The 16662-nt window shown below is 43.6% G+C and overlaps 1 protein-coding gene across 4 annotated transcripts in view; it reads left to right on the top strand.

Moving 5' to 3' along the window:
* Window positions 1-16662, top strand: part of htr4 (5-hydroxytryptamine receptor 4) — a 91400-nt gene that overhangs the window by 13721 nt on the left and 61017 nt on the right. For 2 of the 4 annotated variants that reach the window (XM_029512610.1, XM_029512613.1), the window contains exon 2: window positions 7184-7357. The exons of the other annotated variants lie outside the window; for them this stretch is intronic. The gene's annotated coding sequence lies outside the window, so the exon portion shown is untranslated. The remainder of the gene's footprint in view (window positions 1-7183; window positions 7358-16662) is intronic. 4 annotated transcript variants of the gene reach the window in all.

Here is a 16662-nt window from a genome sequence, read left to right as displayed (position 1 = left end):
CAGATATTTAGAGCTGATTTCTCATCATCAATGAGCAGAACTCTGGATCAGATAAAGGTAGAAACTTCAGATCAGCTCCAGAACGACCCAAACGCTTGAGAGGAACTTTTCTTTGGTTACTCTGCTTCACACAGTTTTTATCAAGAAAAGAAGGAAAAACTGTCAAATTTTTGTTGTTTTCTGAAATGAGGTTGGGGTTTTGGAAGTTGGAATGAAACAGAAAGGCCTTAATGTGGCTCCTAAAGAATGAACAGAAGGAAGCCGTGCTGCTGTGACACACCGATCACACGCTGGTCTCCATAATCTGATCGATGCAGGTTCAGCTGGAGGGTTGAAAGAAATTTCAACTCCTCAGGACATAAATCCCAACTAAGTAGCGGGAAAATGTCTCCACTTAAATTTCCTGTGATATTTGGCAGACGTTCTTCTTATTCCTGGACTGGCAGACGCTCAGATTCTCCTTCGTTCACTGTTAACTGCTGAGCTAATTATCCAGATTAATGTAGACTTCATCCTGCTTCCCGTAAGAGGTTGTAGTTTAATTCAGAGTAAATGGAGCCTCAGTAGCTGCAGAATCTCGGCCAGATTTTGGACAAAAACATCCATTTAGCGGTGGATATTTTTCCTCCGGCCAGCAGGCCTTGTTTCCGCACAGCGTCCAGCCTGCATCCTGCCGCACATGAGCCGGACTGAGGCTTGTTTTTTAGCCACATGCCAGCAGGAGAAGTTTTGAGACATCATTCCCACAATGCAGTGCACCGTGGGAGCGCCTGCTGTTATACGTATATTAACAACAATCTGGTGAATGGATCTTCTAATCCCACAGCAGGATATCAGCAGCCCGAGAACTGGTCTGGTCGTAAATAATAAGACACGATTATGTTTGTATTTTTGAAATCAGAATGATTATTGGTCAGATAATTCACGTACCGCTTTTAGAGTTTATCATCCTGACAGCCATGAAGTCATGTGTGGATTGATCTGTGTTTATTTATGGTTTTGTTGAGAGCATGTCTTGTTTTTGAAGCAGCAGAGGCACTAAAACATTTTGTCTGGAGAAACATTTTCTCACAGCCATATAAGGTTGAGTCTATGAGAAGAATTAATGAAAACATGCGTCTAAAATATGACGCAAAATGAAATATCGATGGCAGAGAAGTAGTTAGAATTACTCAGTAGCCAAGTAGAAGTCGGCTTAAAGAAGATTCTGCTGTGGAAAAGCAGCTTTGTGTTGAAAGCACTGCCGTCTGCCCTGAAAAGGATTTTATTCTGAACAAAATATAAAAGCTTTTGATTTACATGAATAACATTTTCCTAATCAAGCGCCTCTCACGGAGAACTCTCCCGTATGGATGACGGCCCTGAGCAGCCATCCTTTACAATCCCACTACATACAAAATATTACCAGACATTATTGTAGCCCATTCGGATCGCCTTGTACAAGGATGTTTTCAAGGTTTTTCCCCTCCAGAGAAGACAAACATGCTGCAGACAGATGTCAGTTCCTGCTTGCTCGCTGTTCTCACAGTGAGTGACGCTAACGGCATCTGCCAGCCGTCACCTTGCTCCACTCCGAGCACGTAAACGTCAAGGCAGCGATGGAATATAAAAAATAGAATAAAAAAAAAAGAAAAATTCTATAAAGAATTGAAACATCTGGAACTTCAGTTTTTGTTTTAGACTCTGCTGTTCAGTATTCAAGCAGAAGTGAAACTCATGAACTCTGAACCCTTTAAAACGCCCTCTAACCTACTTTCCTAATGACTGACTATTATTTTACAGTTTTTATTACTGAACAATCAATCACAACCAATTTACTGCCGAGTGACTTATTTATGGTTAAGATAGACAGCTCATACAGTCCCTTTCCGTTATCCAGCAGCTCCAGCCATTCATAATCAAATATTGTTTTGATTTTTGATGTTATTGAATAAAAAAGTCATGATAGTTATTTCATTATTTGGCTTTCTACCTTTTTCCATGAGCCAGTTTGTTTTTTGTGGCTTTACTGGATCAGGATGTCCTGCTTGGGGCTCAGTGCGGCTCATATGGTGCTCTAACTCCCACGGTGACGCCTTCATAAGGTTCTTTAGGCTCTTCTTCTTCTAAATGAGTGAGTTCGTCCAGTGAGCAGTCCCTGTATTGGCCCCATGACGTGATGCAGCGAGTCCGCAAAATGTTTTGTCCTTTTTCGTCTCCTTCTCGGTTCGGTCAACATCGCTCTTGATCTTTCCGCCTTGTAAAATGGAGAGCTTGAAGCAACAAACTGACGCAGGCTGTTGTAATTCCTGAAAAAGTAGGTAATCGATAAAAGGAGTTGAAATACACAAAGGCAGGTTTAAGGTGTCGGTAACGAAGAGATAAATTACAACATTTCATCATAACAAAAGTCCTGGAATGTGTTGAAAGTGGCCGCCTGAGAGCATCCAAAGGGGGATATTTACTTTAAGTCGGCAGGACGGAGTTTTAGTTATGCAAACTTTCCTGCAAAGCATAAATAATCCAATTGGTGTGGCAAAATGTGGGCGGAGCTGGAGCAGCAGATCAGTCCGAGAGGTGAATGGACCTGATTCAGGCGACTGTTCCTAAATCCTACAGGTACTGGTCCAAAGGGGATCAAAGGAGTCCAGAGGGGTCCATAGGGGTCCAAAGGAGTCCAAAGGAGTCCAAAGGGATCCAAAGGGGTCCAAAAGGGCCCAAACGAGTCCAAAGGAGTCCAAAGGAAACCAAAGGAAACCAAAGGGAACCAAAAGGGCCCAAACGAGTCCAAAGGAGTCCAAAGGAAACCAAAGGGATCCAAAGGGAACCAAAAGGGCCCAAAGGAGTCCAAAGGAAACCAAAGAGAACCAAAGGGATCCAAAGGGGTCTATAAGCGATCCAAAAGGGGTCCCAAGGGTATCAAAGGAGTCCAGAGGGATCCAAAGGGGTCCAAAGGAGTCCAAAGGAGTCCAAAGGGAACCAATGGGATCCAAAGGAGTCTATAAGCGATCCAAAAGGGGTCCCAAGGGGTCCAAAGGGGTCCAAAAGAATCCAAAAGGGCCCAAAGGAGTCCAAAGGGATCTAAAAGGGTCCAAAGGGATCCAAAAGGATCCAAAGCTGCATCTGAATATCTGAGCTCTGCAGAACTGTTTTTGGTTTGAGGCGGTATCTCATCACTGAGCCAGCGCTCCAGTTCAGCTTGAAGACAAAGTGAAAGGCCTTAAAACGGTTCAAGAAAAACTTATATTTATCCATCTATTTTGGTTTCAGTGATTCAAAATTCAGTTACAAAGACAGACTCATTTTATTTAGATACACCTCCTGAGACAAAAAGTTTTGTTCGTACCTAAATGTATTTTGTGGCGTTGGTGTGTGTCCATGTTGTCTGTTTATTGCCTCCGTTTTTTAGTTTCACATTTTCAATACAGCGTTTGTTTTTTTAAATGATGGTCTCATTTGGAGGAAACGACACTGCAGTGGGGGGCGTGGCTACTTTGTGATTGACAGACCGAGGCACCCAATCAGGGTAGAGTTCACAGCAGGTCAGCTCAACCTGCTCCACCAGATATGAAAACAAAACGAGGTGGTGACGTCTCTTTGGTAAACTGATGGATCTTGACTGCTCCGACATGGTGGCCGTCAGCTGACTGATGTTTTAATATCTGTGGGCAGAGCGATAAAACTGTCTGACTGTTAAATACACACTTCGCTGTCAGTTTGTGTTGTATGCTAAGTCCTGTGTCCTGGGAAACTGTGCCTGGTTAATATTTGGTCCACAGAACTGTCAGTAAGATCGGTGGCACTTCGCACGTGACCAAAAATAATGGCCTGCAATAAAAATGTGCAAATGTAATTAATTACATTAACAACCAAATGGCAGCTTGTTTGAAACAAAGTTTATTCAAGCTTAATTTTATTTTAAATCCTTTAAGCAATAACAATAACTAAAACAACAGCTGGAGTCTGAAGATGGAGACAATCAGCACCAAGTTTTTGAAGCCTCATCGTAAAAAGACATTTCGTATTTAGTTATCTTTGGGTTTGGCCTCAGTCGATACCAGACCTGCGACGGATAAGACGGCGTTGTTCTTTCTAATTAAAACTTTCCTGGCGAGGGCGAAGAGACTTTTTGTCTTTTTACAGTTCCAACTTTCCGGCTCTCAGCAGAATGAGGGATGTAATCTAGTAGATATCAGATAGCTGACAGTTTATAGTTCTGTCTCTGGCACACAGCTGTGGACTCTGAAGGAGAGTCTTTATCAACTTTGGGGTGCCAAAGTGCCAGGAACTGCTTGCTTAAGACTACCAGGATTATGAAACTGCAATAAAACACACACGCACACACACACATTGATTTATGCTGCTTGTTACTTCATGATAAGCTGCTTTATAATGTTGTGTTGATACAATGGACTTTGGCATTTGTCATTCATGGGAATGCGTGAGCATTAAGGAAGGAAAAGCAGACCACAGGGCTCAGGGTTACTGAGCTGTGGATGGGCAGACCAGTCAGGGAGTCCACACTGACCCCGGTCCACCACCAAAACCTCCTGAAATCCCCAGAACTGGACCGCAGAGCAGTGGAAGAAGGCAATCTGGTCTGATGGATGAGACCAGAAAAGAAACAATATTTTATTAAACATTGTTATTATTACATAACACACTGGAAGGGGGTGGGGGGGGCACAGCTCTGGTGAATCTGGGTTGCTTATGTCTCAGCAGGGTTAAGTTCTCTAACACTTCCCACTGTTGTTACAGAGTCACTGCAGTGATACCGGCACGCCTCGGACCCGCAGCCCCACCCCTCCGTTCGCTCTCATGGGCCTCTGAGTTCGCTGTGTATTTACAGGACTTCATGTCACTTTTAATGGCCTACTTTATTTCAGCTTTCATTGGATTTTTGGTTTACAAACAAACCAGCAGGCAGAGGAATCCGACTGGTCGGAGTCAGGCCCAGTGGGTGGAGCTAAAGAAGCTGTTTCCAAATTCCCCCAAAGATACAGATCATTTCTTCCCAGAGAATTTGAACTTTTGGATTCAACTTTTTTTGCCTCCTGCTGTATCATTGGTCATTAGCATCAGTAATCAGTTTACCTCCTTTCAGCGATAGAAATGTCTCTCCTCACAGGTTTTTATATTTCAGCTGCCTGTTTGTGCGTCTTCTCTCGACGTTCATCACAGCAAACGGGAAGAGACTGTTGAAGTTGGACATTATTCCCTGAAAACACTCCCACGACTGTGATGACGTTAAATGAAACCTGACTGTCTTTATCTGCTCTGATGGCTTACCTGAAGTAAAATCCCGAATGTGTCTGTGACTTCTGGGAAGCAACTCTGTTTGTTAAAATGAAAAATAAAAAACAACAGATGGGGAAAAGTGACCATGTACGGTGGCTGTTTATTGGTGATTCATAAACCTTGAAGGATTAGCCAACACCGCTCATCCAACAGCAGGATTACATTTGTAAGGATTCAGGGAAAGCCGCTCTGGCTTTGGACTTTGCCCCAGATGATCTGAATTACGGGAACCGGCGTTGAATTGTTGGTGTTGTTATCTTGTAAAAAAATTGGCGTGTGTTAAATAATGCAGACAAGAGGCTGCATTGTTCCCAAGTGAGCAATAATGTTAACTCTCATGTTGGCCTGACTTGAAAACAACTCAAGTCTCTAATAAACTCTTATTTTGGGTTTTTACTCTGCTTGTTTTTATTTTTAGTTCGAAGAGAAGATCATTTTTTGTGCTTGTAGAATTGATCTATTTCATATTTACTTCACGGTTTGATAAAAGTTTAATATGTGTATTCAAGATCAAAGTTACAACATCACAATCATTTTTGATGTTCATCAGGTTTTCATAGTGTTGTTCCCTCCGACGTCCACAAACCTTTGAAGAACCTTTTAGCCAGTGAGTTCTCCGTAAAGGTGCTGCTGTGGACCTGGAGGGGCACTGGACTGCCTCCTGCAGGCCTCACACCTGCAGCACCGATGTGGTGAACTTTCGCTGTTTGCCTTGAGGGAAGAAGGAACACAGCTCAAATATGATGATTATAAAACTGGCGGCCTCTCAGTGTGTGTGTGTGTTTGCATAAACTCAAGGAGACCTGAGAGGCATTGACTTTATGACATATTACATAATCAAGTGCCTTATTAAATTATCATCAGCGCTCTTCCTATTTGCTCACCGTCTGTCGTTCTTTGCTTCTTCTTCTGTCTGTAAACTCCGTACCAACTTTGCATTGAAGGAACATCCGCATCATTAACCCCGTGTTTTTAAGACTGTGTTTTTGAGAGTGTGTGTCTGAGAGGTCACTGTGTGTGTGTGTGTCTTCGGTTACAGAGTTTATACAGTCATTCTTTGGACACTCCAGCAGGATTTTATGGCTTTCTCCACTGAGTCACTCTGCAGCTTCAAGCTTTCCAAAGTTCCTGACAGACAGTGACAGTTGGGACTGATGGACAGATTCTTCTTTAGCTTCAGCCTCAGTCTTAGCTCTGCAAGTCACAGTAACTTTTCTGATCAGAGAATCTGCACATGAACTGTTTTCCATCAACAAATGGATCTTCAGTCTTTAAATGTCACCCATTGTCATTGAATGCCATGTTTAACTTTCATAAGTCTCAAACCCAAAGTGTACATAGAAGCTGCTGCAAATCTTTTCAGCTAGATGGCTGAAACCGGAGAACGTTTATTATTATGTTCGCTGGGAAATTAGTAAATAATATTGTTTTCTATTCCATCTCTAGACAAAAACACACTAAGTGGAGATTTTTCATCAAAAGTGTCAGAGTGTCAGAACCTTTTAGAAAACAAGCTGAATTCTCTGAGAGCCTTCCCAGATGGGCTGAAAACACAAACCTGTTTACGATCCAAACAAACCCGTTGGGCCTATTTGTTAGATTTCTTAGATGGACTTTTTAGTCTAGCCATAATTTCACAAAGCTTGAATCAAATGTGCAGATAGTTACTCCAACTCTGCACAATCCATCGCAGCAGGAGTCAGTAGGAGGTCGTGTTTGGAGAACGTTCAACCCCCTAATCTGCTGCAGATCCTGTTGAAACACTATGTTGGAGGAAGGACTAAATAAACTTTCAGTTGACTTCAGTTTGTCATTTAAAAAATTATGAAACCACTTATGGGGAAGTGAAAATAAAGACACGAAAAGTCTGTTATCAAACACCCAAAGCATGCATTTCATTCCACAGACCTACTTCCTGGCTTCTCTCCTGACTGACTGGATTAACTGTGTCTGCATGAGCAGCCGTGGCCCAAACGGGACTCAGACAGACTCCTTAATCTGCTTCATTTACTTGGATTAAACCCGGGAGTTGTCTAAAACTCATCTGGTTGGCTGGGGGCTTCACTCACCAATCAAATAGGTGAGTAAACTGCTTCTGTACCTGATGGGGGTACAGAAAGAAATCCAGAAATACTTTATAATACTTAGAGGAAGAAATGATTCAGCTCTAAGTATTTGGTCCTCTTGCCTCTGCTTCTGTGATCCGTCCTGACATTTAACGGGGGAAATGCCTGTGAAATACCGTCTGGTGTCAGCTGATGTGATGAATCGATAACATGATGAGGCGCAGACTTGTATAACTCCCGGGAAGGTCCCATCAGTTCCTTCATATCTCTGCCTTTTGTATTCTTCCTTTCAAAATCCCTTTCCTCCATCTCCATTTATGGCTTTTCCTTACTTCCTTTGCATTTTGTTTTTGTCTCTCCACCAATTTCTGGATTGATATAGATATCTTAGCTCTAAATGTAAAGTGCCTTGATGTAACTTTGTTATGATTCCATGCGTTATAAATTCATTTGATTTGAACTGATATCTCATACAAGCTGAATGAGTGAACGTTGTCTAGAAGCCTCAGTGGATTTAAAAGGTGGAGCGTGAACAGACAGTCTTCTTGGATGTAGACCTTGAGACTCCATAATTGTTGTCGAGCAAATTCTGCTGTGAGTGCTGGATTAGTTGAACCAATCTAAAAGTCACACTGAAACAGCCATGAGAATGAAAAGGAGCCCAGTGAGGCTAAATGTGACACAGGAACTAAAAGAGACGCCCACATCTCACTGCTGAAACAGGAGAGCCCCGAGACCGCCGTCAAAATTCAAATTAGCATTTAAATTAAATTGGAAAATTCTTCAGTAAGTACTGAAGTGCGTTTTCCCGTCTTGTGGGTGCAGACGAGAGCCGCGGCTCTCCGCCAGAGCTTAGTTTTCCGTTGCCCGCATTGCTAAACGTGGGCTCCACTCTGTCACAGTCGAGCATTACGCCGCCTGGAGAGCCACACGGTTGGCAACCCGATTGCCCCCTCACCAACAGGCGGGCAAATTTAATTACAGCTGTCAAATAAAACCAAACAGAGTCCTCCGTGTGCCTGCGCTCGGAGGGAAACTCAAGAGGGAGAGAGTCTGTCCAGATGTCTAAAGGGTAATTTCTGTTGCTGCTTAAAACAGAGCGGAGGAGAAGGTTGTGAGTAATGAGGACTTGGTCGGACAGGCGGCAGGAACGCAGGAGCAGACTGATAATTAGTGAGGATCAAAACAAAGGGGAGGAATTTGAAGTGAAGTGGCAGCTGGTGTGAAGGCAGGCGCTGGCCAGGATACAGCCTCGATCCCCCCAGAAGGAGATGGAGTGGGCTAAAGATTTAAATCAGCGGGTCTTCAAGTAGAAACACACTTTTTCTGCCCAACCTTAGACTGCTGTTGGCAAAGTTAAGCTTCATGCAATTAGGTCTTCAGATCCCAGATAAAGAGATTATTTCATAAACTGAGCTGAATTCCAAATTCACTAAATCTTCTGTCATCCAGGTGTTACCTCTTTCCATCGAATCCATCTGAGTCCGGTCTGAGTTAAAGCATTCAGAAAACTTTCAGTCTGTTTGTGAACATTTTCCAATCGCTTTGTTTTTCCACACGACTTTTACAGTGAACTCGAACTTGAAGTTTTATTGCCGACGTTCAGCGTTACAGTTTTGTGGTTCTCTAACATCAGGCTGGTTATTTGGAGCTTTTCTAAATGCCACTTTCAGGAAAGATTAAAAATGCATGCAACTAGAGATTTCACAGGTTTATCAGAAAGTTTGCTGTGAACAATTGACTGGACTTGATCCAATCCAGATTCTGGATAGTGAAGCAGAGGCCAGTGGAGATGAGCAGCGGTGATTACAATCCCTCAGGGTCCAGACAGAGCTGGCTGTGGAGTTAAACTGATAGAAAACTGAACTTCTCCCCACAAAGACCCGAATCCTCCTGCAGGATACGTTGAGGAGGAGGAGGGGTGTTTGATCAGGGAAAGAACTCCTAAAGAGCGCAGGAAAAAGTCTAAAGGATCCAAACTACTGAAACCTTCGGCTGAACTTGACCCGGTGATCCAGGACGTGATGTGTTAGCAGATCTTCTTCCACCGAATGTTGAGCAGAACTAGATTTAGTTCACTGTTCATTCAGTTTGTCAGCAGAATCTCACGTTTGTTTCCTGTTGGAGACGTTCTTAGTCCATGTCCTTAAAATGTGCCCCCCCCCCCACCAGGGGGGAGCGTCAGGCCTCCTGGTCTGGTTGGTCCTGGTCCAGCTGGTCCTGGTCTGTCTTGGTCTGGTCGGTCCTGGTCTGGTTGGTCCTGGTCCGGCTGGTCCTGGTCTGGTTGGTCCTGGTCCGGCTGGTCCTCATCTGGTTGGTGCTGGTTTGATTAGTCCTGGTCCAACTGATGCTGTCTGGCCGGTCTTGGTTTGGTTGGTCCTGGTCCGACTGGTCCTGGTCTGGTCGGTCCTGGTCTGGTCGGTTCTGGTCTGGTCGGTCCTGGTCCAGCTGGTGCTGTCTGGCCAGTCCTGGTCTGGTCGGTTCTGGTCTGGTCGGTCCTGGTCTGGTTGGTCCTGGTCCTGTTGGTCCTCATCTGGTTGGTGCTGGTCTGGTTGGTCCTGGTCCAGCTGGTGCTGTCTGGCCGGTCCTGGTTTGGTTGGTCCTGGTTGCTGGCTCAGGTCATGTAACAACCCCCCCAGAAGTGTTTTGTGTTATGAGGCTTAATTGGGCTCTCTGCGGGGGAGACAGGCAGAAAATAAAGCGGGCGACAGAACCGCACAGCTGGATCACCACAAACACACACACATCCAGCCAATATGGTGATCACCTAAAGGAATGGAGACAGCGTGTGTCTGTGTGTGTCTGTGTGTGTGAGTGTGAAGCCTCATTTTGAGCGGTGTTAATAAAGTGTTCATGCTGAGCTGAGGGGACATTAACAGCATACATTGGGAGCATTTACAGTTTTAAGCATAATTGTTTGGTTCAGGTTATAAACACATAAATAAATAGAAACAAAATAAAGTAAATGAGAATAAAATAGATAATTAGTTGATTAGTTGATGATCATAATTAGGATAAGTCCCATTGACTTTTACAACAAGAGAAAATTTCTCTTGCTGGTTCATTTCTGATCACAGATGTTCATCTGATTATTACTGATATTATCAGACTGAAGCAGGAACCGGATTTATGTTTTTGGGTGATTGATGTGATTCTGTTTGGGATAAAACTGCTGACTGTGTTGACACTGGTGTTGAAATGTGAACACTACCAGGTTGGGAAGATTAACAAAAGCAACAAAACACAATGAAATGTGTATTAAATCCATTAAAAAGCTGTGAAAAGACTCAACGTGCTGTTTAACAGACAAAATCTGAAACACATGGTCACATTTAAAACAGATGGAAATAAATCTGAATCACATTCAAGCTGCTCATTTAGTTTATCCACAGCCTGACAACTTTCCCTGTTTATCCTCGGCTGTGCGTGAGCTTCTGTCTGCTGCTGCTCGCTGTTCTCCGACATCGTGGAATGATAAGTCTCTCTGGAAGGACGTTTGATCTGTCTGTGTCTCACTCGGTTCACTTCCTGTGGGTCTGATTTTATAAGAAGTCTTACAGCTGTTTGTTTAACACTTATCCTTCAGTTCCACTCAGTGTTTATCTTCAGACCTTTCAGTTTCTGGACTGGTTTGTTTGTTTTCTGTTTCTTTCAGCAGATTATACCCAAAATCAATCATCTGTTATTTTTTGTGTTGGTGTGTCTTATGTGGGATAGATTGTAAGAGCCAGTGAGACAAACTTTGTAAACAAACTTGACCAAATCTTGTGGAAGCAAAAGTTAGAGGCCAAAAGAAAACCCCTCAAATTTTATCTTATATTTGTTTATTTATCGTGAACTTGGGCAGCTAAAAAAAAAATAAATAAATAAATAAAAACTCTAATTTCAATTATGTTGTCAGTTATTAGAATATGTGCTGGAACTTTTCTGCGTTTCAGTGTCACTGAAAATGATTCTAAAAAAACACGCTGAGAAATTTTAGAAACGTCTTCAGCTCCTGCGACCCGTCAGGAACGACTTCAATCCTTAAAGAACGCCTGGAACATGATGATGCAGATAAAACTGAATTCAAACTGGGTTTGGCCTGTTTCCATTTAGGTTTGATGCCTGTGTTTTAACGGCCTGGACGTCAGAGAACGCTGAAGCTGGGATTGGCGGTCGTGTGGACGGAAACGTGTGAGTCTGTGTGACTCAGCAGACACAAACCCGACTGCTCAGTTACAACCGAGCTCTAAAAGCCTTCGCTCTCTGTGCTGAAAGGTCAACTGTGTGTGACTATAACTAAAGTTCACTCTTTCTTTTCAGATAGTTGTTGGTCGGTAATAATGCCTGAATCCGTCCCGTTGTCTTGTTTTATCTTCCAAATCAACATTAAATAAGAAGTCAGAACAGTTTGAACAGACAGAAGGTGGATCGATGTGAACGAACCTTTATTATTCCTGCAGCTCTTCCCTGAATCAAACATCAAAAACAGAAAAGGAAAATTGTAATGTTGTTTTATCTATTGACTGAAGCTCCTTGAATGTATTTAAAGGAGACTTTTGTTTGACTTTGCTGCAGAACACAGGTGGACCGCCGGTTTTATAGATTTATCTGTTTCTGTTTTGTATAGCTGCTGTATGGTTGGAAATGTTTCATAAATGAAGTTTTAGTGTTGAGAAATGGTTCCCCGTGATTTCCTTATTTCATTTCATGTCTCGTCTCAGACATAAACGCGGGGAATATTTTGGCAGATATTAATGATCTAATGTGGAATAATTGTGTTGGCGTTTCATTTCCACATGAGGACATTTTTTTTAAAGGAATGGTGATGATGCCATTTCTGTTGGGACTCGTACCAAACAAGCGTTATCTCTTACTCTGGTCGGCTGGAACATCCAACCCGAGCTTTGAGAGAATGGTGAATTATTGTAACATGGATGTGTTTAGGAAGACTTTCCAAAGAGAGAGATTGGTACGCAGTGGAAAATGCCCCGTCGCTCTGGTTCTGGTGCCTGCTCATGGAGGGCTTTGGTAGCTGCTCCGCCGTTGGACAGGAAGCCAGCAAAAGCTCTGGAGGTCGGCGGTGATGTGGTCACGGCGGCGGGGTTGGGCTGAGTTCTGAATATCCTGGAGTTTACTTAGTGGATGATGTGCTGTAAATAATGTTACTGCGGCGGTGGAGTCTGACGGAGCAAAGTTTTAGCTGCATCAAACATTATTTTGGAGAACTTTATGATGAAACTGGTCGGCACAGTGTGTGTGTTTCAGATTGAAAGGGACAAAAGGTGAGACTTCTCTAGAGAAAGACTGAAGGTGTAAAAATTCCTCCTGAGGGGCTGATTCATTTTGCACCATCCCGATGCTTTCACAGTTGTAGAAGAGTTGAGCTCCTGGAGGCCACGAGGAGCTTGGTCCTGAAGATTAGCCCCGCCTTCAGTGGAAACCTTTGGCTGAACCTCAGGAGACCTCGACCAGATGAGCAGTCCGCCCCCGCAGCGCTCCATCAGTCCGTCTGCAGCTGTCTGCTCGTCTTTGTGTTTTTTTTTTTTTCTGCATCCTTGCACACGCACAGACAAATCTTTCCCGACCTGGTTCCATCTGCATTTTATCCATTTGTTCTTTGGTTTTTCCGTTCACCTAACACTCAAACTAAAAGTTGGCAGTGCCTGGCAGTGTTGCATCCTCTGCGGAGGAAAATAGATGATCCATCAGAAGCAACAGAGGCTGTCACATAAATACAGCCGGGACGGAATTAAAACACGCTCTTAAACTTTGGGACGAAGATGTAAAGGCTGTTACGAGGTGGCGTGGTCATTCCTGCTTAATTTGTGGAGTCCTGTTGGATCTTTTTTTTTTTTTTAAGATGAGTTTCGCTGGCAGCCATTTAAAGGAGCCATGAAAGCCGGACTGGCGACTCACCAAGACGCTGAAATAGGACCAATGGCTGTGTTCTGCACAAGAGTGACCCAGGAAGGGGTGTCGAGCTGAGTGATGGGTCTGACGCTGCGGCAGCAAAGGAAGTAGTCGTTATGTGGCGTGCTTTTTGAACGCTGGTGGACATCTTTAGGGTCAGGCTAACCCTAACCCTAACCCTAACCCTACCACCAGAGCATCCAGAGCTGAGCAGCAGCTGGTGTTAATGCCACATGAGCTTCAGTCTGGATCAGGATTGTTCTGAATGGCGACGGGGAAACCCAGACACAGAATAAACAGAGCAGCTCCATCAGATCTGACAGCCATTTTACGCCATGACTACAAACACCGTCTCACATTAGCAGCGTCCACGTTTCGGTGCTTGCAGCTGATTCGTTGGGCGGCTGGCGGCGTTCTTTGTCATCCAGCTGAAACGTGTTCACATTTCTCTGAATAAACCTCTCAGCAGAATATTTCTGTCCACTTGTGCCGTCCCGCCCACGACCCTCCAGATATAAACAGACGTGGCCTTTATTGCTCTGCTGCCTTTTCCTTTTCGCCCTGGCTTCTGTTGACATCAAGATGTACCCACAATGCTGCACAAGACTTAACTCTCAGGCGATAGAAAGGACTTCTTCAGGGCTTTTGGCTGTTATGTTTTCATGAGTGAACACAGAATCTGTTCATCTGAACCAGTCAGTGTGTGAAAGCCCCCCCCATCTCTTTGCATTTCCACTGTGATTCACCTTCCCATTTTTTCACTGGTCTTCATCATATTTTTCCTTATAGCCCTCCTCCCCTGCGCTCTCTGTGTGACTGGATGAGAGCTGACAGACTCCAGTAAACCCTTTCAGCGGCCTCGCCCATTAGCTCTGTCATGCGTTCGACTTACCTCGCGTCCCCGACTGTGTCTATTATAGAACGGCAGGTCCCCGCTGCAACCTGCAGACAGCACCAAGCACAGTTCTGACTCCTGGCAAATCAACGTCACGATGATACAATAATCTGTCTTAGCTTGGTGAGCGCTCGGTTACAGCGGTGCCATGACCTGCATTACAAGCGAAGGGGGAAGGCAGGAAAGTCTGCAGCAGTGAGCGGTTGTTTTGCTGCACAGCTCTGCCTGCTGATTTGCCTCATGAATTCATGAACAATGTGAAGAAAGTGTCATGAATAATTTAATCAAATAAGGCATTTGTTGAAAAAAAAAACAACAACAACAACAAAGAACAAAAAGACGACAGGCTGCATTCTGGAGAAACGTTCCCACCTTTCTTCGGCAGAAAGCGACAGTGTGACATGCACATGCTGTTATAATGCCGCAGTGCTGCTCTCCAAGGTGAACCATTCCTGCTGAAGGGCTGACTTTTCAGTTACATCTCCATGTTTTATTTTTAGACGCTCTGTCTTCCGATCAACTTAGGCCTTCAGGAATTATCTGGATGTGCTCAGAGTTGAACCCTGCAGCTGCTGACGCCCGCAAACACTGTAAATAGCTCATACTGTAGTCTGGCTGCTGCGTAAACCACAGCTGGTGTTTCTGCATGCAAAATACCGAAGGTGTGCTGGGCGAGTGCAGCGGCAGAGATGGAGCTCAGCTTTGTCTGAAAGAGCAGCCCAACGAGCATTTCTGCCGTCCTGCTCAGGTTCATGTCTTCTGCAGGAAGTTATGTAGTTCATCAGAATCCTTCTGAAAGGTGGAGAAAGATGAGAAAATCAGATGGGGAAATGAGAAAATGGGGACAGAAGGTCTGAAATTCGTTCAAGATGGACAAAAATAAAGACAAAATAAGATCTCCTTAATATCATTTGGGCTGAAGGGAAACACCGTGATGCGTACGACTCTGTATGCGCTGTTAGCATACAATTTGTCATGAGAAATTTCACAAATACATTTTTTTTTTTTTTGAGTACAAAAAAAAAGTAAATTGAAACAGTATGCGATGTTTTCTGTTTCTCTTGATCTCAGACTGAGTTGATATTCAGTCAATGCAGATTTTTCCTGATGAGTTTCTGGTCTCCGTCTCCAGTTTCAAGCCTTTAAAGCAACGTGATCTTCATTTTTTAATGATGCTCCCATTCAAGAGGGAAACAGACCATAAAACAGGGGAATGGATTATGTTAAACAAAGTCCAGAGCAGGTCAGACACAGCCCCCCTCCCCAGCTGCACTTTCTCCAAATATAGTTCATCTATAAAAAAACAGATGGCTGACGGCCAAATTATAAACACGAGGCTTCGAAATGGCAGCTCGTGAAGGAGAATTAAATTCATTTCACTCAAGATAAGCTCTGTAAGTGATGCCATAGATGTAATTTGCTGATTTGCGACTTTTATTTTTAAGTCTGGCTTCAGTTTTGAGTTTAATCCAAAACAACGAGGGACGGTAAGATTAAAGTTTAGAAAGTTGAAAAAGTGTGAATGTGAATAGAATATGTGCAGTTTGGAAGGCGCCTCACAGGATCTTATGTTTGCATGTTTATTTTGGTTTGCTACGCCAGATGGATTTGCATACGTTTGTTGGTAGATGCCAAGTCGTCACAAACACACACAACAGACGCACAACAGACACACAACAGACACGCACTTTCGTAAGCTATTCAGCTTACGACCGTCTCCTTTATTCTGTGTGGACTGTGTGTGCTGAGGCTTAATCATCCTGACAGTCACACAGATACGCAGACTTGTGCATGTCGTATGCCATTTTGCTCTGCCAAAGCCTCCACAGATGACCTTTGACCTCTTAACTTCAGCGACCTCTGCTTCTGAAGAAAATGTTAACGTCAGCCATTCACAATAATTAAAAAAAAGAGGAGAACATCATGATTTTCTAACATGTATGTTTATGTCGAGGATAAAAAAGGAGGAAGAATGAGAATTTTTTTTTTTTTTTTTCTTGAGTGGTTTGATTGAATCATGTTTGAATGAGCTCAGCAGTGAAAGAGCGTTGCATTGTGGGTTGTGTCAGACTCTGTCCAGTATCTCCCGATAAAGCTGCCTGTGGAAGTTTCCAGAAGTTTTGAAACGTGGAGCTGCTCTTTCAGTTCATGTTATTTATTTATTGATCTGTGACATTCAAAAAGTGTGTGTAACATATTGAAGTGTCTTCAGCTCAGCAGCCAACTGCTAAATGGCCCGAAGAAAAGGAAAAATGGTGCAGAAAGTCATTGTAGCAACAAACAACAACAACAAAAAACTAATCAAATCAAAAGTCATTGTGGTCGTTGTCGCACACTCGAGCTCAGCACAAGGAAATGAAAACAACAGTTGAACAACGTCACGGAAAAGAAAAGGCTCCATCGTGAATTCATTTGCAGGTAATGAGCTCGTGGATATTCAGAGAACGCAGCAGTCCGACTGTAAACACTGAATCTATAAAACTCTGTGTGTGTTCAGCATCTGCAGCACCTGCCATCTGTTGCACAGTA

This window comes from Echeneis naucrates, chromosome 10 (genome assembly GCF_900963305.1).
Source record: "Echeneis naucrates chromosome 10, fEcheNa1.1, whole genome shotgun sequence".
Lineage (NCBI taxonomy): Eukaryota > Metazoa > Chordata > Actinopteri > Carangiformes > Echeneidae > Echeneis > Echeneis naucrates.
The sequence above is the reverse complement of the archived record's forward strand: the minus strand, read 5'-3'. Positions and strand labels throughout refer to the sequence as shown.